A 27,453-nucleotide genomic window follows, 5' to 3' on the forward strand; every position below is an offset into this window, starting at 1 on the left:
CGGATTACTATAGACTTTGTAGTTGAGCTCCCATGGACTTTGAGAAAGTTTGATGTTATTTGGGTGATTGGGGATCGGCTGACCAAGTCCGCTCACTTCATTCCTATGTGTAATACTTATTCTTCGGAGTGGTTGGCGGAGATCTATATCCAGTAGATTGTTCGTCTGCATGGTATTCCAGTTTCCAACATTTCCGATAGAGGTACCCGGTTCACATCACGATTCTGGAGACCCGTTCAAGATGAGTTGGGTACTCGGGTGGAGTTGAGTACAACATTTCACCCCCAGACGGACGAACATTCCGAGTGCAGTATTCAAATTCTTAAGGATATGCTTCGTGTGTGTGTGATTGAGTTTGTAGGGGTCTTGGGACCAGTTCTTGCCATTGGCAGAGTTTGCTTACAACAACAGCTATCAGTCCAGTATTCAGATGGCACCGTACGAGGCTTTATATGGTAGGCGATGTAGGTCCCCGGTGGGTTGGTTTGAGCCGGGTGAGGCTAGATTATTAGGTGCAGAGTTGGTTCAGGATGCTTTAGAGAAGGTCAATGTGATTCAGGATAAACTCCGTACAGCCCAGTCCAGACAAAAGAGTTACGCGGACCAAAAGGTTCGTGATATTCTGTTATGCCCGCAGTATTATGTTGATGTTGTGCTCTGCAATAATATATTACGATGATGTTACGCCTTGCAGTATTACATTACGGTGATGTCACGCTTCGTAGTATTAAGTTACGACGATGTTGCACCCTGAAGTATTGTACGTTGAATTTGTCGTAAGGTAATTGATATCAGACCAAGTAAAAGATTATTTGAATATTATAAGGATTATGCTATTTCACAAGTGATTAGTAAAGGTGAAAAGGAGAACAAGTCAAAGAAAATAAATTTTTGTCTAAGTTTGACATGTTGAGATAAAATACGGCTCGAGCTAAAATACTCTGTATTTATGGACTAGTACCATACAAGGTACCACATGAACATAATAGTAAGGTGTATAGGGTGTCACACCTCCTTTTTCCGCCCCCGCGGGGGTGCAAGGGTATCTTTCAGTTGCGGGATGCTGGATTTGTTTATTTATTTCAGAGTCGCCACTTGGGAGATTTAGGGTGTCCCAAGTCACCAATTTTAATCCCGAATCGAGGAAAAGAATGACTCTGTTTAACAGTCTGCGCACCAGAAATCCGGATAAGGAATTCTGTTAACCCGGGAGAAGGTGTTAGGCATTCCCGAGTTCCGTGGTTCTAGCACGGTCGCTCAACTGTTATATTCGGCTTGATTATCTGATTTTTATACAAATATGAACTTATGTGCAAGTTTTATCTTTTTATCGCTTTTATCATTATTTATTTTTATTTTTACAAGAATGTGAACATTGTTTAAAACATGTCTTTGGATTACGTCACATGAAATGCACCCGCAATCCGGAACACATTTTTATTCAATGTTTTGGGATTTGGATTGGGGTCGTATGAAATACGCGCCCGAGTTTAAGAAGATACTATTATTAAATACGCGCCTAAAGCGACTAGCGTATCATTATTTTGGGTAGGACCGAATTTTTTGCTAAACGACTCCTCCCGAATTCTAAGCAATTAAATGTACATTTATTGAGGGCCCCGCAATCTAAATAAAGAAACGTAGTTCCCAATTCCTCTTTTTTCATTTGACTTTCTTTTGTTTTTTTGTTATCATTTTTCTTTTCTTTTCCTTTTTTCGTTTTTTATTTTTTTATTTTTTTTTTACCTTCCAGACTCGTATTTCCTAGTCGTTGTTATTGATTCCAAATGAGGGGTATGAAAGAAAATAAATAAGGCTCAAAAGGGGTGACAAAGAATAAAGTGTTTAGGTAGCAGAACAAAATGTCTTCGTCATTCCAGTCCTCAAAACATGCCAAGTGCAAACAACACAATTGAACATAGATTTATAGTCTCTTCCGATGGTGCTGGACTTGACAATTATGTTAAACACTTGCTTTTTCATTTGTCATTTCTAAAGCACTGCTGGGCGACACTCTCACTCTCATGAACGATCCTCATGCCAATTTGGCGAATCTTGCATTTAACGGTTTTCTTTATGTTTTACTTGCCCCAGTTCCACATGACTCGAGCTTCAAATAATCTCAAACCGTTCTTATTTCCTTTAAATGCTTTGATCACCTTCCCAGGGTTTTATGATTAACTTTTAAGGTTAAGCCCAAACTGTGTGCGCATGTCATGTCACTAGAATCGGCACTGAACAAAAATGATAAAAGGACCAAACAAAGAGATGACTGGAAATAAAGAAAGACCGGATTTTGTATTAGACTACCGGTGAAGGATTAAACGATTAAATCAATATATTTCCTTTAACACAACTAAATTCTTTTAGACAAATAACAAGATCGACGAATAAACAATTATGAACTTAAGCTTGAACTTAACAATATTAACAATTTCTAACAATACATAAACTCATGAAACAAATTGAAGAAATAGTTAATTAAATTTCAATTTGAATCTAACAAACATCAAACTAACAAATATTCACTTAAACAATAATACAAACATGAAATGAATATGAAAACAACTAATTAAACTTCTATTTTGAAATCTGAAAATTAATTTAACAAAACAACATGAACACACTAGAAAATTATTTCAACGATGAATCAACGAACAAGACAAGGATTATCATTTAACGATTTTGGATCCGGAAAATATCCAACAAAAATATGAACAAAAATAAAACTTAGAACAACTAACCTAAGATGAACAACGACGAACTTTGATTGTAAACAAATCTGTCCGAGCCTCGACCAAAGCTCGAACGAAGGACGACGAAGACGAAGAAGAAGTAGAAGCAGCCCGCAGCTACTGCCGCGACGAGCAGCAGCAGCAGTCCGTCCAACACCTGCTGCGACGAGCAGCAGCAGCACGACATCGAGAAGCAGAAGCAGCGGCGGAGGAAGGAGGAGAAGCAGCGGCGACGAAGGAGCTTTGTCAACGGACTATGGTGAAGCAATGGCGTTTGGTCGACGTTGAACAGCAGCAGCAGTGGGGTGTCGAGCAGCAGCAGTGTCGACGCGTGCCAGCAGCAGCTGGAAGAAAACGAAGCAGCAGTGGCATGACGACGATAGTCGTTTGGAGTGAAGAACGAAGAAGAGCAGCCGCTGCGTGTGTGCTTTTTCCATTGTATATGTGTGTGTATGTGCTGACGTGTGTGTGTGGCATGAGGGTGAGGGGGAAAGGGCAGCCATGGTTGAGCTTTGAGGGGGAAGCCATTGATGCTAAAGAGAAACTTTGGAGAAAAAGAAGCAAAAGTGGGGGGGGGGGGGGGGCGGATGACTTAGGTCTTTTTAGGGTTTTTTCTTCTTTTGTTTTTATTTTATTTTGTTTGTAAAATAATAGGGGTGTTGGGTTATGGACTGGGTCGACCCAGTTCGAAATGGACTGGGTCGTAGGGAAGGTTGGGCCATTTTTTGGGCCTGTGGCTTGAAATCGAAGAAGAGGCCCAATTCCGACTTTCTTTATATTTTCGCTCTCTTTTCTTCTTTTATTTCTCTAAAACTAAATTATAAAAATACTTAAACTATTATTAAGAATTAAATTAAGTTATAAAAGCGCAAATTAACTCCCAATATCAATTAACGCCCAATTAAGTAATAATTAAGCATAAAATTGTATATTTGGACATTAAATGCTAAAAATGCAAACGATGCCTATTTTTGTAGTTTTTTAATTTTTGTAAAACAAATTTAATTACTAACAATTGTAGAATTAAATCCTACATGCAAAATGCGACATATTTTTGTATTTTTTATTAATTTAGCAAATAAACACGCATAGACAAATACAAATAATTATTCAAAATATCACAAAATTGCACACCAAAGAAAATCATTTTATTTTTAAATTTTTTGGGAGTAATTCTCGTATAGGGCAAAAATCACGTGCTTACAGCTGCCCCTCTTTGCCCGAAGACACGAAGTGGGAATAATTTTCAATTTTGCGGGTAATTAATTAATTACCGGGTAACGAAATATTACCCAGTTAACTAATAAGTGGATAAATATTAATATTTATCTCAAAAGAACGTGGCAGCCACCTAGAGAAATGACTAAGAGTCATTCTTATTAGGTGTCATGTAGATACACTTTGCTACATTTAAGAATCTTTCAACATTCAAGACCTTATATTATTATAATCAAGGTAGGACATTTTAACAAGTCCCATTTTTTAACACAAAAATCATTCTCCTAAAAACCTTTCAGCTAGTTGAGCCTTCACACTTCATTGAAAAACATTGAGACAATCAATTATCCTTAAATGTTCCATCGTTTTCTTTAGTTGATATTTGGTGTCAAAATTTTGTCATTGTAATATCAAAATTCTCTAATCTTTCCTCTTTGTAAATGCTATTGTGAGAAGAGAAAGATCTTACTATGCAAAGAAAGTTTGCCATAGCTTGAGATTTTAGCATTCAATCAAAAGTTTCATTTCAAAACTAGAATCAGATGTGAGACGTAGCAAGGTTATTCTTCCAAGAAATGTTATACAAATTTTTCCCCGCTCCAGGTATGTTAAGGCTAAGCTCTTCTTTCATTTGGCATGATCTCGTCATTATATTCATATCCCGGAATTTACGTATATTTTGCTATCTCGCAAATTACGTATATTTTTCTAGTTTTGCAAGTTACAATATTCTCCTTATCGGGACTTTATATTCAATTGAGTATTTTCCTCTTCCAGTCAAGAGAGCAGAGAGTTTATATATATAGTATTAAAAGTATTTTCATTACCATCGAGCTATAATCGATGGGCAGGCCCCTATTGGGCAACCTCTGATCAGATGGTAAGTTATATATCGATCCTACTGTGGTCGAGCGCATATGAGCGAGCCCAGTTGGTTGAGATACAAACCCTAGTATGGCCGAGCGCTTATGAGCGAGCCTACTACGGCAGAGCAAATATATATGTATACCGAGCCTTATACGCCCGGACAACTATTTTACTTACTATATTAAGAGAATTGAGCCGGTATGAGCAGGTAAGCATATCTTCATATTATCTTTGACTTCCAGCTACTTGCAGTTATTATATTATCAGTTCAGTTTCACCTTTCAGTATATTTCCTTACATACTCAGTACATTATTTCGTACTGACGTCCCTTTTCTGGGGGCGCTACATTTCATGGGTGCAGGTCAGACAGACAGACGAGCAGGCCTCTTCAATAAGTGTTGCCCGAGTTCAGCTTGATCGGTAAGCTCCATGCCTTTCGGAGTTTCCGGGTCTAGAGCCTTATGTATATCTTGTATATATACGTGTATATGTCATGAGTAGGTTGGAGAGTCGTTCCGATCACAGTATATCCATTAGTAGAGGCTTGTAGACATATCTTGTCAATTAGTGCAGTATGTTGGGCTTTCAGGCCTTGTATGTATATTTGGTTGGTTTGTTAGCTGCAACAAATATGACGGCCTTGTCAGCCAAGTTTTATTTTGATATTTAGTCAGCATTCGCTGTCGTCTTGCAATGTGGCCCATGGCCAAAAGTATGAAATCATATGTTTAGAGTCCCTTAGTTGCAAGTTTGTATGCAAAGATAGGTGAGGCACTGGGTGCCCATCTCGCCCCCCCCCTCCCCCCAAGTTCGGAGCGTGACAGTTTCCTATATGGTTGGAGAGCGGGTTCGGCTTCGGGTTTCACCTATGAAGGGCGTTATGATAGTTGGGAAGAAGGGAAAGTTGAGTCGAGGTTTATTGGGCCTTTTAAGATATTGGGGCGTGTTGGGGAGGTTGCTTATGAGCTAGACTTACCTCCCAGCTTGGCAGGAGTTCATCCGGTATTTCATGTTTCGATGCTCTGGAGGTATCACGGTGATCTGTCACACATGTTGGATTTCAGTTCAGTCCAGTTGGACAAGGATCTATCTTATGTTGAGGAGCCAGTGGCAATATTGGACAGACATATTAGAAAGCTGAGGTCAAAGAACATTGCATCCGTGAAGGTTCAGTGGCGGGGTCAGCTGGTCAAGGAGGCGACCTGGGAGACCAAGCAAGATATGCGCAGTCGTTACCCTCGTCTTTTCACTACTTCAAGTATGTCTCTATGCTCGTTCGAGGACGAACAAATGTTTAAGTGTAGGAGGATGTGACGACCCGGCCGGTCGTCTTAAGAAGATCCTCTCCTGAGATTATTTCTGCTATTCTGATTTGCTGAGATGTTCAGTTTTAAGTTTCGGATAGTTTTGGGACACTTAGTCCCTAAATGAGAGCTTAAGTGTTGGAAAGTTGGCCGTAGTCGGAACCGTATGAAACTGGTCTCGGAATGGAAATCTGATGGTTCTGTTAGCTCCGTTGGATGATTTCAGGCTAAGGGGCATGTTCGGATTGTGTTTTGGAGGTCCGTAGCTAATTTAGGGTTGAAATGCCGAAAGGTCGAATTTTGAAGTTTTCGGTTCGATAGTGATATTTTGATCCGAGGGTCATAATAGAATTTCGAAAGTTGGAGTAGTTTTATAGTGTTGAATGTGACGTGTGTGAAAAATTTCAGGTCACACGAACGAGGTTTGATAGATTTTTTGATCGAAAGCGTATTTCTAGAGTTTTGGAGTTCTTAGGCTTAAATCCATGGTTAATTCGTTGTTTTGATGTTGTTTTAGGTGCTTTAAGGATTGGTATAAGTTTGGACAGTGGTATTAGACTTGTTGGTGCCGTTGGTTGGGGTCTCGAGGGCCTCGGGATGATTTCGGATGGTTGACGGAAGGATTTTGGAGTTTAGAGTTGCAGCTTCAGCTGCTGATTTTCTGTCATAACCGCACCTACGGTTTGGGTCCCGCAAGTGCGGCGCCGCAGAAGCGGCATAAGTACCGCATCTGCATGACCGCAGATGCAGATTTGGGGTCGCAGATGCGATATGGAGCTTTTAAGTGAGAACCGCAGAAGCGGTTCCCCGACCGTAGAAGCAGTATTGCAGATGCGATTATTGGACCGCATATGCGGTAATAGCTGGGCAGAAATATGAAATTTTGAGGGTTTAGTTTCAAAAGTTGAAAATTTGATTTGGGGTTCGTGAGAGGGCGATTTTGGGAGGAAATTGAAAAGGAGATCAGTGGGTAACAGTTGTTTAACCCTTTATAGGTATATTCCATCAATCTATAGTTAGTTTCATCATTTAAATCGGATTTGGAGATGAAAATTGGGGAAAAGTGGAAGAAAGTTCTTAGACCTAGAATTCGACTTTTGATTGGGAATTTGACCTTAGATTTGGATAATTTTGGTGTGCATGAACTCGTGAGAGTGTAAGGATTCTGAAAATATAAATTTTACCCGATTTCGAGACGTGGGCCCGAGGGGCATTTTGGTCAATTTACCTAAATTCGCGTATTAGCTTATAATTTCTGTGTAGAATCAGTTACTTGAAGTGTTATTTACATTATGCAATTAAATTGAATAGATTTGGTCCATTTGGAGTCGAGTACTCGTGGCAAAGACGTGGTTTCGATTTGAATTTGAGCCAGTTCAAGGTAAGTGGCTTGCCTAGCCTTGTGTGGGGGATCTTCCCCTTAGGATTTGGTATATTTGATAATTGAAATACCTTGTACGTGAGGTGACGAGTGCGTACTTGAGCTAATTGTTGAAAATCCGGTTTACTTTAAGTAATTTCAATTGTGTTCCTTATTCATGTTTCATTTTACTTGTAATTTAAACCTGTTGTTAGCTTAGGAAAAACATGTCTAATTGTCTTAACTGCTTATTTGCTTAAACTGCCTTAGTTGAATTATGTGAAGCATGTTAGATTAGAATTTCTTATTTATTTGGTGCAAAACTGAGCTTAATTGAGTATTCTTGTGTTGCTGATGTGTGTTTTACTTTGGGACTATGGGACGGCATCCCGGGAGATCCCATGTACGTATTAAAGACTTGAACTGAGGTGCGGGATACCAAGAGATCCCTGGCACGTATATTGAGGATACCAAGAGATCGTCGGGATACCAAGAGATCCCTAGCATATATTGAGGATACCAAGAGATCCGTTCTTTAAATTGAGGATACCAAGAGATCCTCGGGATACCAAGAGATCCCTGAAATATATATATTGAAGATACTGAGAGATCCTCGGCTATCATCCTTGTTATGAGTGATATTTCCTTGTGTTTGTTTTTATCTCCGTTTCAGTTACTGCATTCCTTATTATCCCGTATTAAATTCTCTCTGTAGATTCTCGATTGTACTGCTTATCTTATTCTTCTATTTCTATATTTATTTAATCTCAGTAGGGTCTTGACTTTTCCTCGTCACTATCCGACCGAGGTTAGGCTTGGCACTTTCTGAATACCGTTATGGTGTATTCATGCCCTTTCTGCACATATTTTTCATGTGCAGATCCAGGTACTTCGACTCAGACTTACCATCCTTGAGGCGAGGCAACCGTTCGGAGACTTCGAGGTATATCTGTCGCGTTCGCCGACCGAGGAGTCTCTCTCCATTCTCTCTTATAGTTACAACCCTTCTGTATTTATTTTGTTTTAGACTATTCTGGAGTTAGAGCACTATGTAGTGATCTTTAGCTTGTGATTCATGGGTTTCCGGGTTTTGGGCAAACTGTATTGATTTCGAGAATTTATATTGTGTATGTCGAGCGGCACTTTTAAACGTTATTATATCACTTTATTCTGTTTTAAATTATTTTTATTCCGCACTCTGGTTTATCTTTCGCAATTTAGGCTTACTTAGTCGTAGCAGACTAGGTGCCGTTGTCACACCTCCTTTTTACACAACCGAGTGGGAGTATAAGGGAGTTTTTTCCAATTAAAGTGACATTATTCGAAATGGAATTATTTTATTTATTTTTTTCAGAGTCGCCACTTGGAATGATTTATGGTGTCCCAAGTCACTGGTTTATTTTAAATCCCAAATCGAGAAAAATTTGACTTTATTTAAAAGTCTGCAAACCGAAAATTCTAGATAACGAATTTTGTTAACCCGGAAGAAAGTGTTAGGCATTCCCGGGTTCCGTGGTTCTAGCACGGTCGCTTAAACTATTAATGATTGGCCTATTATCTGATTTACCACACATTTTAAACCTATTGTACATTTTAAATTTTATAACCGCTTTTAATTATTTTAACCGCTTTTTTAGGATTTATGAAATTATTTCTTAAACAAGTTACGATTGTCGTACACTCATCGTTTTGGAACATACCGCAAACCATGCTACATGAAATGCACCCGCGATTCGCGACATGTTTATTTTATTAATATTCGAAGTTGTTATGATCGGGTCATATGAAATGCACATCCGAATTGACGTATCGTGACCATGCCATGGGAACCATGCACATAGTTATGATGTTTATTAAAACACCTAAAGCAAACTACGTAGAGGTCAATTAATGACTCTAGATTTGACAGTAAGGTTCTGCAAAAGTAAAACCAATTCTTCTAAATAAAAATGATAATATATCAATTATAGTTAAAAGATAACAAGTTTGTATAAAGTGATACATGTCTTTGACTGGGTGCAATTAAATTCTTTGAAACTTAAAGTCACACAAAAAAGGTTGTAGACATATGACACACTTCTCCTACTGCTAATGTATTCCATTGGGTATTTCCTTCCTTGCTTACAGAAGGAAAACATATAAAAATGAGAAAGGAAATTAATCAACAAGAATATAGATAAAACAGAAAGGTAATAGTATGCATGCTTACTGCTGCCTTTTAACTTTGGTGAATATGTTTCCAATGGAAAGTTATTACTCAAGTAATTCTCCTGAAACTCTTTTAAACAAATTCCAAAAACAAAACGAAATAGTTTCTCCATTTAGAATCCTCACGCCTTTAGCTGAACCTTTAAACTAAAGAAATCCATAGCAGGAAACCTCAAATCTATTCCTCTTCATAAGTAGTCTAAAATCTTACAATCTCCAATGGAAAATCAATAAAATGAAGATACGGGTTTTTTAATGGCTAACATATATTAAATCAAGTACATGTTGACTTAGCCATAGCTAACAAATAAATTCCCACTGCTGACTTGAGCACATCGAAATCACCACAGGTGGGTTAGATACGGACCATTTTGATCTAAAATAAATTACACAAAAGGGAATAATGAATCATGGATGCTCATGGGATTATGAAAGACTCGCAGAATCTCAAACTTTAAAGCATTATAAGTCCATTAACAGAGAAACCCATAATCACAACTCAACTTCACTACAACAATCATACCACCATGAAAACTTCATTCATTTCATAAGTTCACAAGAATTAGGCAAAATACCTGGTTGAACAAAGAACTCGAGTAAACAGACCAAATGCAGATGCGAACTCGACCGAAGCTCACAGTTCCCGAAATGGTAAAATCAGCGGAATCGAATAGAGATTTGAGTTCAAATCAAACTCTCTGCTTCGAAACAAATTCTACAGCTCCACCAAGCTCTGAAATCCCCAGAAAATGTTAGAGAAGACAAGGAATTGAAACTGAAAATCAGCTTTGCAATTTTTGAATTTTAGCTCTAAACTTTGTAATTTCCACTTGTTGCTAGAGGCTTCGGCGTGTGTGTGTTAGGGAAGAGCGTGTATGAGTGAGAGAGTGAATGGAGAAGAAGACGTTTGGGCGGGGGGGTCTCCTATGTTCAGGGGCGCTAGCCTTTTTTAGGGGTCTCTAATGAACTTAGGAATTTTTGGGGTTAAGATCCGATTTTTGGAGAACGAGGTGGAGTTGATGGAAGAAGAACAGGCGAGTTCTTTTAGAGGTGATGAGCGAACGGAGACGAAAGAAAAAGCTGACCTCGCGCCTAACGCCATCTCCAACCTTGTACCCACCCTCATAATGGGAGTGTTTCTTCAAATATGGGATACATTATTCATCTCCCTCGTTAATATTCATCACTTTTTTATTATTATTTTATTATTTAATCTTTTAATTTATCTCTATATATATACCTAATTATGTTTATGTAATGTCGTTATAATATTAATATTATATCTTAACTTTGGTGTATAATTTTGATAAATTAATTTTCGTGCATTTATTATTTTTATGTAGAAATGGCAGTAGATGAAAATCAACGATTTCAAGAATTTTTATTTCGACATAGAAGAATTAACGACAAAGATGCTCATTTTGCACTTCGTAATGCATCAGTAGATCATTTATGGGAGAATACTAGAGGTTGAAATTGAATATTTATCTAGTATTTCGAATGAATTTTATCGTTATGTAATATATATTTAATTAATCTTATATCGCAATGATTTCACTTTTATTTGAATTATTAGTTAATCTATAATAATTGCTTACAAATTATATTATTTAAAATTTTATGAAATTGTTTTAATTATGGAAATTACAAATTAATAAAAATAAAAGATGAGATTTGTTTAATGGAAATTAAAAAATAAAATTGAAATGAAAGATAATAATCTAATATAGAAGAATTAGAAGAATATAAAAAAGTTTGGGGAAAAAAATGGGGGAACGATTGGAGTAAGTTGTCCCCAAAATGGATCTGATCCCTTATCTTGGGTCTAGGTTGGGGGTTTTAATAAGGGGTTGGGCCGGTTTGGTTGTGTTATGGGCTGGGGGTTCTAGGCTATTTTGGGTCTCACAAAGAAATGGCCCAAAAGAAAATTAAGCCTCCAAATATTTCATCTTCTTTTCTTATTTTGCTTTTTTCTTTGATTTAAACTCTAGCCAACTTAATTGAAACACCTATTTCAAATTGATTTTTGTATAAATGACCTATGAAACTAATTGATTAAAGCTAATGTACATTTTTTTGTGATTTTCATGTATTAATCTAATAATTAAAGAGTAATTAATTTCTAAAAATGCAAATTGAACCTAAGATGACATGAAATGAAAAAATGTGACAATTTTTTATGATTTTTCTATGATTTTAAAATATTAAAAATGCATGAAATGCAACTAAATAAAGAAAAATTCCTAAAAATCAATTAAATTTATTTTGGTCTATTTTTAAGAGTTATTTCCATGCGGGGCAAAAATTAGGTTCTCACAGCCGTCACGATGGTTCAGGAAGGGCGAACCGGGGTCGTGACACCAAGTCTAAGAAAAACATGCTAACAAGAAATTGTGGTGAATTCAAGAGATTGACAGCCTACTCGACTTGAGCCAATTTTACTTGCAGTGTTTGAACACCCAATTAGGCTTGAGAAAGCCAATTCGGGCAAAGTCACTCAAACTACCAGAGGTATAATATGTGAATAATTATGTGTAAAGGTTATATCACGACCTCAATCATAACAAGCTAGGCCTGGATTTTAGACCCCATTAGATACTCACCTACGTGTAAGTCACTTCCCTATTGCTTTTTATCCTTTAAAAAAAATCTCCTACAAAAATATTGTACTTAGATTATTTTCAGCAATCAGTAGCATTAAAAGTAGAATAAAAACAAATCCAATCATGGTTAGAAGTGCAATTAAAGACAATACACATAGCTAGATTAGGTAGAAACCCAATTCTCAACCAATATTAACTCCCTGTGGATATCGATCCCAGCCTATCGGGTAAAACTGCATCGACCACTCTTCGCCATTATATAGTGGTGCAGGGTTGGAACCGATTAGTCAGCCTGGACACTATGTTACGGGTTGTGCAAGGGTAATGTTTTTTTTCAATACTATCTATTATATTTACCTATTTACTCTAACTATAATTAATCTATTTCTTTTATTAAATAGCATTCTAACGGAAAGCAACCAATGACAAGTAAGAAAAAAGGGCAAGCAGACAAAGAAGCAAAGATATTTAACAAATCAAGACAGTAATGATGAACAACCCATGTCACCACTTGCTGCAAATATACCAACTGAGGAGGAAATACTACTTTCAGCACCATGGTTCAGTCAAGGAAGTCAATCAAGTCATCCAGTTCAAGACATAAACTTTCAGTTTATGCGAAATCCTTCAGTGCAAAGGAAACCTCCCAACAACAGTGTCCCACCAGAGTTTCCTGATTTTGAATCAGATTCTGTTCTAGATATTAGGCCAAAGAGTTTCTCTGAAAAGGAACAATGTTGTTTATGAGACAGCAAGGAACCATCAATTTTGTCGGTGACTCATCTGGGGTGAGTGTGCCCTCAAACCTATCATACTCAGCTAAGAATGTCACCTGGAATGGTAAGAAAGCTATCACAGAAATCATCTTGAAAAGATGGCCAAGATAAAGATAAGAAAGGGTAATGGCAAGTCACAAAACTAATGTGACTTGAACTAAAGGTGGAAAGTCATTTAAGTGGTGAAAGTTTTTGTGAATTTAAAGTTTAAAAGGCTTGTACTTACTGCTATGACAGTACAATTATTATTTTGCTTGTTGATGTAATTACTATTATGACAGTACATTTTTTGCCGGTTGATGTATGTACTTCTATGAAGTCCATTATGTGAATGTTATGACAGCTGGTGTTATGAATGTTATGACAGTTGATGTTATTAATTTGTTGTCACTTTTAGTAAATTTTGAACAGCTGGTATTCCCTTTTCTAATATTCCCTTTGCTGTCAATATTAGTAAACTTGTTGCCAATGTTATGACAGTTGGTGTTCCCTTTTCTAATGTACTATGACATTATTCTTGTTAATTTAGATTGAATACATATAGGTATGGTACATATGTAACTGTTGCAATAACAGGTGTTGATTAACACCTACTGATTGTTAATATATATTGAACACCTACTGATTAACTGTTACTAATTCAATGCCTCATATTCATTTCACCATTTCATATGTTTTCATTGAGGTTGTAAATTTGGTCGAAGACTTTGAGGTAATATGTTTTCATTCATTCACCATTTCAGTCCAAAAATAGAAGCACACCACAGTTACATCTCCAATTGGAGTATCATTCTAATTAGAAATACTCCAATTCTTAAGAAACTAGTTCCCTACTTCACTAAGCAATACATGTCAATTCGCTACACAATGATAATCAACTAAACAAGGAAGAACCATAATGAAATTTACTTCATTATCCAGGCAGCAAAGAATCCAACAAATATTGCCCAAGAACCAATTATCACCATCATTAGTTGTACAACACTTTCTTTCAATTTTTTGACTTTAGCAGCTTCAGATTTGTTCGTGGCTTCCATGTCAATTACTTTTTCTCTCAACTTGTCTATTTCAATCGTAACGGCATTCAAAGACGACTTCAATTCTCTTATTTCAAGCTGGGAACCATCCGCAGATATTTCATCTTCCCATTCGAAGTAACCACATGAATTATTCTGCCAAAGAAACATTTTCAGTTTTTTTCAAATCAATACAGCTAGATGGTTGTCTAAATGTAGCTGTATAAGGATGATTTGGAGGTGTAGTAAATACAGCCAACTTGCCTAATGTAGCGTTGTGTTTAATCCTTGTCAAGGCTTTAGTTAGAACATCTGCGAGATGGTTGTCTGTTCTGATATGATGGATAGAAATCAAGTCTGCTTGTAGTTGATCACGCACAAAATAACAATCGACTTCTATATGCTTGGTCCTCTCGTGGAATACTGGATTCCTTGCAATATGCAAGGCAGACTGGCTATCACAGAATACTGAAATGGGCAAGGAAAAAGGAACAGTCAACTCTTCGAATAGTCTGTGTAACCATACTAGCTCTCCCACAACCTTTCTTAAGGCTCTATATTCTGCTTCTGCAGAAGAAAGTGATATGGTATCTTGCTTCTTAGACTTCCAACTAATGGGATTGTTGCCTAACAAGACCAGATAGCCTGTGATGGACCTCCTAGAGTCTGGGCAAGCTGCTCAATCACAATCACAATATTCTTTGATTGTATGGTCCCCATCCTTTGACATGAAAATTCCCAAAGCAGGATCATTCTTTAGGTATCTTAACAAGTGAAATGATGCTTTCAGGTGAGGTTCTCTAGGCTCCTGCATAAACTGGCTTAAGTGTTGAACACTATATGCTATGTCCAATCTGGTGTTAGTTATGAAATTTAGTTTGCCTACTAATTTCATGTAGTAAGTGGGATCCTGCAGTATTGTTCCTTCCTTGGCTTTTAGCTTTATAGTAGGGTCCAAATGTGAGGAGCAAGCCTTGTGTTCCAGACAATTGTACTCCTTCAGCAGATCCAAAAATTTCAAGTCCCAGAAAATAATGAAGTTGTCCTAGATCCTTGATCTTGAACTGCTCATGTAGGAAACTCTTGAGTTGTGTAATCTCTTGCTGATCAGTCCCAGTTAATAACACATCATCCACATATACAGCAACATACATTGATGTATTTCCATTCCTTTTATAGAAGAGTTAATAGTCATACTTGGAGTGTATGTATCATCTTGAGCATAGTGCCTCAGTCAGTTTTGCATACCATTGTCTACTTGCTTATTTTAGACCATAGAGAGATTTGTTCAGTTTGCAGACTAAATCTGGCTTGTCTATTACTAACCCAGGTGGTACCTGCATATATACTTCTTCATTGAGATACCATGTAGAAAAGCATTATTCACATCCAACTGTGAGATGGGCCATCCCTTCTTAACTGTTGTAGCTACTAAGGCCCTGACTGTTGTCATTTTTACAACTGGTGAAAAGGTTTCTGTATAGTCTATCCCTGCCTGTTGAGTGTAACCTTTGACAACCAACCTGGCTTTGAACCTCTCAATGGTACCATCTGCTTTGTATTTCACCTTATACACCCACTTACACCCAATTGCTTGCTTCCCAGGTGGTAGCATCACCAAATCCCAAGTGTGATTAAAGTGTAATGCATCAAATTCCTATGTCATAGCAGCTTTCCATGCAGGATCAATGGTTGCTTCCTCATATGATGATGGTTCCTTGTCATGACAAACATTTCTCACAAGAGTCTGACTATTAGGAGTTAGTAGATCAGAGGCAATATGGTGATTCACAGAGAACAAAGCATTTAGGGAAGCAGAATTAGCTTTAAGTTGAGGTAGGGAATGGACATAGTCTTGTAGGTATGTGGGAAATTTGTGAATCCTATGTGATTGTCTTGTTGGATTAGTTTGTTCTACATTGGTATGTTCAGTGTTGTGTTGTGATGATACATTAGGTGGTGAAAAACTAGGTGTTCCAGAAGGTGAAGGACTAGCTACATGCATAGGTGACATAGAAACAGATGTGCTATCTACACTCCTTTGATCATTCAAGACTTCAGGAGTCTGTGTGACATTTGTATTCTCAGAAGGTTGTTCACTTAGAGATTCAATGAAAGGAATTGGATAAGGGACAAATGATTTAGAAGATTTATTCATACTAACACTAAAAGGGAAAATGGACTCATTAAACGCCATATCTCTGGAAACATAAATTTTTCTAGTGGCTAGACATAGAAATTTGTACTCCTTTGTGTTGAAAGGATATCCAACAAAGACATGAGGTGTTGTTCTGAGATTGAACTTGTCCGTATGTGGCATTGGTATAGTAGGGTAACATAGGCAACCAAAGCTTTTAAGGTGGGAATATTTTGGCCTTTTTTTGTATAGTAATGCATATGGTGTCTTATTGTTAATAGAATTGGATGGTAATCTATTTATTATATAAGTGGCACAAAGGATACATTCACCCCAATATCTTAGGGGTATCTTGGATTGGAAAATGAGGGTTCTGGCTGTTTCAAGAAGATATTTGTGTTTTCTCTCCACCATACCATTCTGCTGTGGTGTGTAGGGACAAGTTCTTTGATGAATGATCCCTTTAGATTGGAATAGCATGGTTGCTTCTCTACTGGTGAACTCCAGTCCATTATCTGACCTTATGGACTTGATGGTTACACCAAACTGGTTCTCCACCAGATTCATGAAATTTTTGAGTATCTCAATGGCATTACTTTTACTGGATAAGAGGTGAGTCCAAGTGGACCTGCTATAATCATACACTATGGTGATAAAATATTTATGTCTATCATGTGTAGGAACATGATATGGACCCCACAAATCAACATGTAATAGTTCAAAGATTTTGTTGGTTGTGCTGGTTTTCTGAGGAAATAGTAGTCTTTCTTGTCTAGCCATTTGACAAATGGTGCAGTTCAAAGGTTGTTTGGGAGAGAAGTTAGCAGGTATAGAGGTAATCTTCTTCATTTTGACAAATGGGGCATGTCCAAGTCTATTATGCCACAACACATTCACATTATTTTCAGCCCAAGAATGAGAGAATATGCTAGGAAATTCAGAAGATGGACTTGCAAAAGAAGTTTGTTCTTTACCACTTGCACATGAACTACTTACAATTAAAAAAGATACACACTTATTGGTATGCACTAGTATATCTATAGTAGAATGATAGGGACAATGTGTGTTACAAGTGCAACAAGTCGAAATGGTAGGTAGTATATGATTGTCCTTTTCTGCAGGGCTTGCATTGTTCTTCCTCAAACAACCTGGGCATAGGATGTACAACTCATATCTCACTTTACCAATCACCAGAGGCCTCTTCATTGAAGGGGCCTGCAATATACAGCAAAGTTTAAAAAATGCAACAAGATAGTTGAGATGAGAGGTCAAAGAGTGAACAGAGAATAAATTGTATCTGAAAGTGGAAACATACATCACTTTATCTAGAGTGATCTTAGAGGTGAGAGTCACACTACCAATTTTTGTCACCTTTACTTTGTAGCCATTTGGAAGTATGACTAATAGGGGATAAGATAAGTTTATTATGTTAGTTAATAAGGATCTATTGAAGATCATGTTATTTGATGCCCCTGGATCTATAATCCATGAATCAGCTTTGTTCTTGAAACATTCACATGAGAGGTTACCAAAGTCAATTGAGGAAGTGCAAGCTATCATACCTGCAAAGTTTGTTGCTCCTGAAGTAGCATTGGCTCCAACTCTATGGTCTCCTACTCCTGCTGATTGAAACTGTTGTAGCAGGCTCACCAACTGGCTATACTCTTCTGGGTAAGACTCACATTCTGAGCATTGTCATGACTGGCATACTTCTCAGTTTCTGCAGGTTGAGTGTCAGTAGTTGCTACATGCGCATTGGCCACTGTTCTATTGCCTTTACTGAATTTGTTGTTGTTGTTGTTGTTTGAATTATAATTATAGTTAGGATCCTGCCTAATATTTTGATTGAAGTTGCTTTGACTTGTATTTAGATTCTGATTGTGGCCAAAGTTCTGTGGGTATCAATGAAGTTTGTAACATTTCTCTTTGGTGTATCCTGGCCTCTTACAATAATCACAGAAAGGCCTATTCTTGTTGTTGTGATTGTTGTTGGGAGAGTAATTTGTTTTGAGTGTCCCAGGTTTGACTGTGTTAGCATTCAAGGCTGATGACTCCAATGCTAAAAGACCACTTGGTTTAATTTCCCTCTACCTTTCCTCTTGGATCAACAAATAAAATGCTTGAGCAATCGAGGGAAGAGGATTCATCATCAATATGCTACCTCAAACAACAGTATATGTCTCATTCAATCCCGCAAGGAATTGTATGAGTCTCCTATCATGTTCAGCCTTATGCATACTTTCCTTAGCTCCACATGAACAATTGCAAGTGCAATGAGATTTGGCAATCAAAGTATTAAGTTCCTCCCATAACTTTTTCATTTTTGTGTAATAACTAGTGATATAAAGGGATCCTTGAGATAGATCATTGATCTCCTTCTGAATTTAGTACAGCTTTGTCCCATTTATTTAGTCATATTGATCCTCAAGTTCTCTCCACAATTCGAATGCATTAGCTACATACTCAACACTATCTGCAATTTCCTTGGTCAAAGAGTTCAGGATCCACAATATGACCATATCATCACACCTTTCCCATAGGCAGAATTTTGATGAATCTAGATCTGGTTTTTTGCACTCTCCGTTGATAAATCCCAACTTATTCTTCACAGATAATGCTCGCATCACACCTCTTATCCATGATCGATAACCAAATCCATCAAATGGAGTAGGAACTAAAGCTGCCCCAGGATTATCGGATGGATGCATATACAAAGGACTACTAGTATCAACACCTGATTGGTTGAGAGACTCAGTTACAGTTGGTGTTGATTGGTTATCATCCTCACCAGTAGTCATATTTATGATCTACAAAATTGCTAAGGCACTTGATGGCTAGAAAATACGGTGATCAGGAATTTACCAGATTCTCAAACAATTACATATCAGAAGTAAGAACATAACCTATCCTCAGAACTACAACTCAAAATCAATGGAGAAATGAATTTGCATGTGTGCGATCTAGTTCGAATAGTCAGCAGCAGAAGTAGAACTAGCAAACTTTGTGAAGCGAGTCCAAAATCGATGCTCCTCGCTCTGATACCATATCAAAATCAACCTAGACATTAACTGAAGTTCTGCTGCTACTTGAAGCTGAGCTTCAATGGTGATGAAGCTATGATCTTCATGCCATGAGAGATCAAAGAGAGAGAGAAGGAGAAGATGGGAGAAGATTCCAGAAATATGTAACTGGATTGAATGAGAAAAGAAAAATGAGTGGAACATACACTATATACAATTGTGCAACCAAGCTAAGACTAAGTCGGCTAACCACTAACTACCTTGCTAACTACTTAGCTGATTGGTACAGCTGTCATCACTAACTAATGACTCCACTAACTTCTAACTATGTAATTAGTACAAATAATTAGTTCTTAACAATTAGGCAAGTGTCAAAACTTGAAACTACACCAACCAAAATCAAACATGCATAAAATATTCTTTTCTGTAAGTATCTGAGAAAGCCTTATCGACCGCAACATTATGACTTTTCCATCCTTAGTCAAGGATGCAAGAAGTAGGCATGACTTAACATTACAAAAATGCAACTAGCTAATACAAAATTGTAAGCAATACCAAGTTTTCCCCTCTTTTACTCCCCCTCTACTTTTGACTTTCATAATTATCTAGACAAGATACTTATATGCTATTAGTAGTGGTGGAACTACAAGAGCAGCAAGAGCAGCCCATAGCCAATAGTTCATTGCCTTTTTGCGCTTCAGTATAGTTTTAGGAATATCCATTCCTTTTGCACGCTTTGGTCGACTCTTGATAGTATTCTATTTCGGCGCCTTAACCTTAGGTGCAACTGATGTTTTAACCTGTTCCTCCACTTCTCTTCCTCAGCAACTTCCACAGCTGCTTCAGTTGGTTCCTCAGTAGGAACAGATGCTCCAGTTTTCTTTTTCACCTTTTTCTCACATTCCTGAAAGGAGTAAGGATAATACATATAAGTTCAGAGTTAATGTAAATTCCTACACACACAAACAACGAGAAAGAAATGATAGAATTAAAAGGATATTTTCCTTGAACTTCCTTTCAGCTTCTTTCTGACATTTTATTACTGCTTTGGCAGTTGCTTTCTCGGCCAACTTCTTCTTCCTCTCCATTGCCTTCTTATTTTTTGCTATCTCCTCCTCTCTCTTCATCCTCTCAATTTTGTCTCATCAACTTCCTTGCTCTTAGGATTCATATCCTTGGGTTGCTTTTCTAAACCATGGATTTCCTCTTCAATATCAAAGATGTACTTTTTTGTGCTACTTTTTGTAACCTTGCTACTTGCTTCTTTTGGCTTCTTGCTATTCTTCTATTTCTGTATTTTCTGAGTAGGAGGTACTGATTCTTCCTTTAATGCTCTCGCATTAGTTCTTTCAACAATCACAATCTGTGAAACAACCTGCGCCACTGGTGCCAAAATTCAGAGATGAATGAGGAGCTCTAATAGAGGAAATTTCTAGAAGCAATGCAAGGATAAAGACAGTGCATTGAGAAGAAGGAAATGAGCCACTGTTCTATTAGCTTGAGTATTGTCGATATATAAAAGATACAAAGAAGGAGAAAAATTAGTTAAGAGAGAAAAGACTAATCTACCCTTAACTTAACAACCATAACAACCATTAACTAACTAATTAACAACTCAACTAACTAGAAACCTTCACATGTAATGCACGTGACTCTCAATATGCCCCCCCAAGCTGGAGGGTGCAAAACATTGAACACTCCAAGCTTGCCAAGTAGATGAACATGTTGAGTTGTTCCCAGAGCTTTAGTCAGTAGATCAGCTTGTTGCTCCTTGGTGTAAACATGTGCTGCCTTGACTGTTCCTTCCTTGATTTTGTCTCGAATAAAATGACAATCAATCTCTATGGGCTTGGTTCTTTCATGAAGCACAGGATTCGCTGCTAATTGAATTACTAATTTACTGTCACTGAGAATTGTAACTGGTTGTATTATGTTAGCACCTACTCTTTGAATAGACCAAGCAACCATGTCACTTCAGCAATGCTAGCTGCCATACTCTTATACTCTGCCTTTGCTGAGCTCCTAGAGATAGTTTGTTGCTTCTTCGACTTCCAAGAGATCACTGACTCTCCAAATCTAATAATATACCCAGTAACTGACCTTGAATTCAAACACGCTGCCAGTCAGAGTTACACCAACAGGTAAGAGTTTCTGCACTGTCGGACCTCATTAAGATCCCTTGTCCAGGAGCAGTTTTCAAATATCTTACAACCCTCAAGGCAGCATCCCAGTGATATTTCTTTGATGCTTGCATAAATTAGCTTAATGCTTGCACTGCATAGTTGATATCTGGTCTGGTAATAGTAACATAGAGAAGTCTTCCTATTAGTCTTTGGTAGGAATTGACATCCTGCAAAAGTAGATCTCATGTGGCTCCATTTGCCTGATCATAATCTACTGTTTTCATTCTTGAATTCACTTCTAATGGTGTGCTTCAAGTTTGGCTCCACTCAGTCCCATTTCTGAAATTAACTCTAGTATGTATTTTCTTTGATTCAGCAATTCTCCATCTCTTGATCTCCAAACGTCAATACCTAAGAAGTATTTTAGTTCTCCTAGATCATTCACCTTAAAATTCTGATGCAATATATCTTTTGCCTTCTTCACAAGTGTTGAATTGCTCCCAGTTATGAGGAGATCATGCTAAAATAATCACTATCCCTTCTTGACTTCTCAAAGTGAAGAGTGAGTAATCATGATGACTCAGCTTGAATCCTGCCTTTAGCAGGGCTTCAGTTAACTTGATGTTCCACTGTCGAAATACCTGCTTTAGTCCATATAAGCACTTGAGTAGCTTACACACCTTCTGCTCTCCTTGCCTTCTGAAACCTTCAGGTAACTCCATATACACCTCTTCCATCAAATCTCCTTGAGAAAAAGCATTATAGACATCCATCTGAAATAGGTTCCAACCTGTTGATGCTGCTAGTGCAATAACAGATCTCATTGTGACCATTTTGGCCACAAGTGAAAAAGTGTGATGGTAGTCCAATCCTTCTGTTTGACTATATTCTTTATCTACCAACCTTGCTTTAAATCTTTCTACTTCTCCATTTGCCTTAAATTTGATCCTATACACCCATTTGGATCCAACGGTATTTTTCTCTTCTGGTAAGCTCACTATTTTCCATGTCTTGTTGTCTTCTAATGCCTTCACTTCTTGTTTCATGGCTTCTATCCATTCGTTGTCCTTCACTGCTTCCTTAAATGTTTGTGGCTCTGTTAACTAAGAGAATTTTGCCAAGTAGCATTGATAGGTTGTACTAGTATGTTTATATGATAGGTAGTCTGAAATAGGATAGGTGCAGCTGTTTGTCTTCTTTGTTGTAACATAATCCTTCATCCATATTAGCTCTCTGACTTCTCTTGTAGACTTTCTTCTTGATCTTGAGATTTCTTCACCTTCACCTTCCTGCTGGTTGATTAAAATTTCAGCATCTTCTTGAAGTTCATCATTTTGTGCACCTACGGTATCATTTTGTTTACCTGTATCAATAAAATAATGTCATATATTCCTTGAGAGATATCTTGCATATCATTAGTATCTGTCCCATGCAAGATTGACACATTCTCTTTCATATCACCCTTCTTCCATGTAGATTCATATCTCCCGCTAGCTGTGTGTGTAGAGGTGTAAACTGCAATGTTCCTTGTTCCATGGAATCTTGTACATCATATGATTTGTTTCCCTCATTTTTTGAAAAAGGAAACTCTGATTCCATGAATACAACATCTCTACTTGTAAAAAACTGCCTTGTGACCAGATCAAGCAAAATATACCTTTTTGTGTCTTTGAATAGTCCATAAGGATGGTTGATTTGGCTCTATCTGCAAACTTGTCTGCCTTGACTAAACTAGTTGCATAGCACAAAAACCCTATGCTCCTTAAGTGTGTGATATTAGCCTTCTTGTGGTGCAACAACTCATATGAAGTTTTGCCCCTAGAACACTTGATGGCAACCTGTTAATCAAGTATACTACTGATTTTACACATATCTCCCAATATCTGATTGGAATTGATCCTTGAATTTTCAAAACCCTTGCAGTGTCAAGTATATACCTGTGCCTCCTTTACACTATTCCATTCTACTGTGGAGTATAAGGGCAGCTACTTTGGCGAACTATACCAAGACCTGTCAGCAACTCTGAACAGTGAGCATTAAAAATTCAGATCCATTGTCTGATCTTATCACTTTAATCACAATTCCAAACTGATTTTGAACCATGGCAATAAAATTCTTTATTGCCACTACTGCTTCAGATTTTAGCTGCAAAAAAAGTACTAATGTATACCTAGAGTAATCATCTACAATTGTTAAGAAATATTGTTTCTTATCAAAGGTAACAATCTTATATGGTCCCCACAAATTCATGTGTACAAGATGAAATGCTACTTTTACTCTTGAATTGCTAAATGGAAACTTCAATATAGTTTGCTTTGCTAATGGACATATCAGACAGTTTGCATGCAACATGTTACTGTTCTTATTGTTTAAGCCTACTATATGCTTCATTACTGATGCAGATGGATGACCCAGTCTGTTGTGCCAAACTTCAATTGTATCTCTGTTTGTCTTGTTCACAGCATTGAGTGCTTTTGTTCTGTTGAGCAATCCTCTAAGCATATATAGGCCTCCTCTTTCTCTACCAATCCCTTTCACCTTGCCATTCCAAAGATCCTGATATACACAGAAATCAGGGAAGAAATTTGCAATACACTTTAGTTCCTTTGTTAGCTTTGCTACTGAGAGCAAATTAAACTTGAAGTTAGGAACATAAAGCACATCCTTGATTTCTCTTTTGTCTAATAAGGTTGCACTTTCAATGTGAGTAATATCTGCCTATTCTCCAGTTAGAAGATGCACTTTATCCCTATTAGTTTTCTTGTACACCTAACATCTGATAACATTTCTAAATCAGAAGTAATGTAATGGGTAGCACCTGAATCTACAACCCATTCCTTCTTATGTGATTCTTGTGTGAGGTTGCTCATCAGACAATTAACCTCACCTACTTCAGCTCCTGCATTTGCCATGTTTGCCACATTGCACTCAGACTTGATTCCTTGTTCAAGAGGTTCAAAATCTGATTGTATTGATCATTTCAGAAGTAATGATATCCCTTGTGCTCAACAGCTCCAGAGGGACCATCACCCATATCCTGTATAGAATGTGCACCTGCATTGTTAATCATAGCCATGGGCTCTTTTCTCCAGCCAACCGGGTTACCCATATTCCCACCATTGCCAGTATTGCCACCATTGCCATTTTGTTTACCTGCATTGAAATTGTTCATCTAGACTTACCATTGTTCATCCTATTCCAACTATTTTGATTTCCATAACCAGAACTCTATTGCCAGTCACCTTGAGTTCTTATTCCTTCACCATATCTTCTTCTAGGGGAAAAATCAGCTGGGTAACCAACAATCTTATAACAATTCTCCTTAGTGTGTCCCTTGAGATAACAGAAATCACACTGTAGGTATTGTCTCCTTCCTCTTCCTCATCCTGCTTGCATAGCTAATAGTTCTACACCATCAAAAGTCATAGCATTTACCCGTATATTATGTTGACTCTCATCTTGTATTATCATGAGATAAGTTTGGTTTGGACTAGGTGCATTAGTTTTCATGAGAATCTGTCTTCTAGCTTGATCATACGACTCATTCAAACAAGATAGGAATTGCATAACTCTTTGTTGATGTAAATTCTTTGCATGTTCTTTTGATTTCTCACAGCAATTAGGAAATGGAACCAAAACATCATATTCATGCCATAATTCCTTAAATTTTAAAAAACACACTGAGATAGAACTAGTTCCTTGAGATAATGTGGCAATTTCGTGATGTAATTGAAAAATCCTAACGCGATTTACCTTATTGAACCTTTTGTTGCAGGTCTTCCCACACTAGATGTGCATCAAATGCATACACAACTCCACCTAAAAGCTCTGGTGCTACGTTGTTTATAATCCATGAGAGAACGATGGCATCGCATGTCTCCCATTGCTCCAGCAACTCTCCTTTATATGTGCTTCTGTTACATCTCCCCAGTAATGAACCCTAATTTCTTCTTCCCTAAGAGTGCGATTCTCATCGATCTACTCTAGAGTCCATAATTCTCGGAGCATGTGAGTTTCACGGGTACAACGACTGAGCTAGGAGTATTGGACGGTCCGATGTATAATAGATGATTGGGATCGATTGTTTCCATCTCCGACATCGACGAATCTGCTTCTGCCATGAATGAAACTCGACGAGCTTCAACAAATTAATCAATCGATAGAACAAACGAACAAATTCAGAGATCTAGCGCACTTTACTCCAGGTACGTTGCTCTGATACCATGCCAAAATTCAGAGATGAATGAGGGGCTCTAATGGAGGAAACTTCTACAAGCAATGCAAGGATAAAGACAGAGAATTGAGAAGAAGGAAATGAGCCACTATTTTATTAGCTTGAGCACTGTCGATATATACAAGATACAAAGAAGTAGAAAAATTATTTAAGAGAGAAAAGACTAATCTATCCTTAATTAACAACAATAACAACCATTAACTAACTAATTAACAGTTCAACTAGTAACACTAGAGGCTTTTCGTCTGGGTTACTCATCCTGCCATCTCGGCTCAACTGCCTAATATCGAGTGTGTCAAAATTCTCCGCTCACAATCATCCCTAAATGGCTTACCACCACTCCATAGGGACATAAATTTATCGACCTGAAAACATTGAAATTGTTGTCAGAAAGAAACATGCAAAACTTACAAACTCTAGCAACTAAAGACAGATTTGTACCTCTATAAGTGAGAGTTCTTTGAGAGCTTCAACATCCTTCTTATCTGCTAGTAATTTTGTTTTTTGCAACAGTGCATTGTTTTAGCAAAAAGAAGAATTCTGATAAAATTAAATGACATAATAAAGATCATAAAATACATAAGACATCTCTCTTTCATGCTTGCAAGCAAATGATGCATTTCATTTGGTAGAATACCTAGACAGCTACCTAAACTTGGCTCACTCTATCAATTTGTTACCTCAATTTGGCCTTGTACCTATTGACTACCTGTCTTTATTGACTTATGTATCTATTAAATATTGTTCACTTACCTGGAATAAAACGTGAGTGCCACTTATATTGAGCGCGTGAACTTTTCATTTTTAGGTTGACATGGCTTTTCAACGGTAAAAAACAATAATTTTATCTCAACCCCTTTTATAAACTCACCAACATATAATCCTAAATTCATTTTTTCTCTTTCTTCTCTCTTCGAACATTGCTAAAGAAAGAGCCATAATTTATCTCATCTTCTCTCTTTGTAAATTTGCCATAGTGATCACGAAAAAATGTAAAGAAGCTAAAAATTCAAAAAGAAGTTACTAAAGGAAATAAGAAACTATAAAGTAAAACTACGGAAAGTAAAATGAATATGTATAACAAGGGATTGAAATGAATATACACAAAATAGGGATGAATATATACATGAAATGATAATTTTATATACATACCGAAAGTGCAAAAGTATGAAAATAAAAGTACGATAAGTAGAAAATAAAGAAATGTAGTATCAAAGTTATTACAGACCAATCATCAAAATCATCATATCAAAATAAGGTCATCCCCAAAATAAAAATTAGCATTGTCCTCAATGCTAAAAGCAAAAATAGAATATGGGAGAGATAGAGAGTAAAGAAAACTCTCTATGAGGCCTCTGTCTGCATGGGGTCACTGGTGGGGTCCTGTGGCTGTCCAAACTCATTGTAAGCACGTGATTTTTGCCCTATGAAAGAATTACTCCCAAAAAATTCAAAATAAAACAATTTTCCTTGGTGTGCAATTTTTTAATTTTTGTGGTATTTTTGGATAATTATTTGCATTTGTCTGCGCATGTTTATTTGTTAAATTAATAAAAAATACAAAAATATGTCGCATTTGCATTTAGGATTTAATCCTACAATTGTTAGTAATTAAGTTTGTTTTACAAAAAAATAAAAATCACAAAAATAGGCATCTTTTGCATTTTTAGCATTTAATGTCCAATTGTACAATTTCATGCTTAATTATTACTTAATTGTGTGTTAATTGTTATTGGGAGTTAATTTGCGCTTTCATAACTTAATTTAGTTCTATATGATAATTTAAAGATTTTTAGAATTTAGTTTTAGAAAAATAAAAGAAGAAAAGAGAGCAAAAAATATAAAGAAAAT

The 27,453-nt window shown here is 37.1% G+C and overlaps 2 long non-coding RNA genes across 2 annotated transcripts; both read right to left on the bottom strand.

The window, feature by feature from the left end:
* Positions 1–9,842: 9,842 nt before the first annotated feature.
* LOC142166605 (uncharacterized) lies at positions 9,843–10,823 on the bottom strand. The gene is made up of 2 exons (XR_012697009.1): positions 10,269–10,823; positions 9,843–10,069 (listed from the first exon to the last, which is right to left on the bottom strand). It is a non-coding gene; the product is annotated as an uncharacterized LOC142166605 (long non-coding RNA).
* Positions 10,824–19,652: 8,829 nt separating this feature from the next.
* Positions 19,653–26,299, bottom strand: LOC107808686 (uncharacterized). The gene is made up of 2 exons (XR_001653233.2): positions 26,044–26,299; positions 19,653–25,967 (listed from the first exon to the last, which is right to left on the bottom strand). It is a non-coding gene; the product is annotated as an uncharacterized LOC107808686 (long non-coding RNA).
* Positions 26,300–27,453: the final 1,154 nt, after the last annotated feature.

Source organism: Nicotiana tabacum, chromosome 11, assembly GCF_000715075.1.
Source record: "Nicotiana tabacum cultivar K326 chromosome 11, ASM71507v2, whole genome shotgun sequence".
Classification (NCBI taxonomy): domain Eukaryota; kingdom Viridiplantae; phylum Streptophyta; class Magnoliopsida; order Solanales; family Solanaceae; genus Nicotiana; species Nicotiana tabacum.